Below are 1,999 nucleotides of genomic sequence, written 5' to 3'. Positions count from 1 at the left end.
AGGGGTGTTCCTCTTACCAACAGGCCCAAAATACTAAAGAAGCTTCACCATCCTTGCCTTCAAGGAGCACTCTGAAGATAGATAGATAGATAGATAGATAGATAGATAGATAGATAGATAGATAGATAGATATCTCCATAATACTAAAATATGTGATGCAAAGTCTCACCGTCCTTGTTTTGGTCAAACATTATGATTGTACTCCCTCATAGATAGATAGATAGATATCTCCATAATACTAAAATATGTGATGCAAAGTCTCACCGTCCTTGTTTTGGTCAAACATTATGATTGTACTCCCTCCAAGACAAGTGTGTGTATGGTGATGATGATGATGATAATGATGATGATGATAGAGAGAGAGGGAGAGGGCGTGTGTATGTGTGTGTGTGTATACCATCAAATCGGATCTGACTGGTACAGGAGGAGATTGTTCCACCTTCTCCAGCAGGCATCTAGTGGATTTGAACTGCTTACCTCTGGGATTGCAGTGCAGCTTCTTGCCATTATGCCATCAGAGCTTGCAGTGTGTGCGTATTCTTTTGGCCTCACTATAGGGAACATTCTTCAACAACAGCATAATTTAAAAAATATCAATTCTTCTTCAGTCTTGACTCATTGCTCAACTTTCCGCAGCACATTAGACAATTAAAATACTGGGGCATGGGCCAAGCACACCTTTACCTTAAAATGTCATTTGCTCTTTAGAATGTTAACAAAGTCCCTTAAGAAGTTTCAGAGCTGTCTCTATTGGAGGATACTACCCATCTTTCTCCAGTAGAAAGAATAGTGTTTACAAAATGTTGAACTTTAACAGTTCAATACATTACGTATTGCTCTACCAGGGCTCATTTACAGGAATGAATATAAATACACTTCAGGCAGTGCCAGGTGCATAATATATACCTAATATGCATATGGGAAACTCTGGTAACTTAGTGATAAGGAGCTGCACTGTCATCCCAAAGGCACCCAAGTTTGAATGTGCCAGCTGCTCTGCTCCTTGAGAAAAAAGATGGGAAATATTCTCCTACTTCTGAAAACCCACTAGAAAGACAACTATGTTATTGTTCTCATAGGCTGTTAAGTTACCTGCAACTAATAGTGACCCTATATATACAATAGCTCTGAACTCTGCTCAGACAATTTCATTGTCTCTGACACACCTACCCCATTTCACCAGTCACTGAGTCAATCCATCTCGTCCAAGGTCTTCCCCTACTGCACTGTTCCTCCACGCTTCAAAGTAGGATGTCCCTCTCCAAGTACTGTTCCTTCCTGAAAACACGTCCAAAGTGTGTCAGATGGAGCTTCAAAATCCTTGCCTTCAAGGAGCACTCTGGTTTCAACTCTCCAGGACAGACCTGTTTGTTCTCTTAGCTGTCCATGGTACTCTTCTCCAGCACCACAACTAAAAGGCATTGATTTTTCCTCTTTCAACCTTAGTTATTGTCCAGCTCTCTGATAAGTAAGCAAGTAATTGAGAAGTACCTTAGTCTTCAGACTGATTTTATTGCCCTTCAGTACTTGGGAGAGGTCTCTGACAGCAGACTTTCCCAACTAAACACATCTTTAATTTCCTGGCAGCAGGTTCCAAATGTGTAGATTATGCAGCCAATCAAGCTGAAGCTGTTAAAAATCTCAATCTTTTCTCCATCTATCATGATGCTACCAATTGGCCCAGTAGTGAGAATATTTGTTTTCTTGATATTGAGCTTCAATCCATACTTACTGCAGCAGGTCCTAATGCCTCAGGTCCTCCTCAGTTTCAGCAAAAAAGGCTGTGTCATCTGCATAACATAGGCTGCTGATATGTGTCTTCCTCCAATCCTGATGCCACATTCTTCCTTATAGAGTCCAGCCTCCTAGAAGATCTGTTCTGGACATAGATTGAAAAAGTATGGAGATAGGATGCATCCCTGGCTTATATATGTCCTGATTTGGATCTATGCAGTGATCCCTTGCTCTGTTCTGGTGATGAACTCCTGGTCCAAGTATA

This window comes from Elephantulus edwardii, unplaced genomic scaffold, assembly GCF_000299155.1.
Source record: "Elephantulus edwardii isolate Elephantulus edwardi_28Jun2011 unplaced genomic scaffold, EleEdw1.0 scaffold00054, whole genome shotgun sequence".
Taxonomy (NCBI): Eukaryota; Metazoa; Chordata; class Mammalia; order Macroscelidea; family Macroscelididae; genus Elephantulus; species Elephantulus edwardii.
This window is presented reverse-complemented; position numbering follows the sequence as displayed.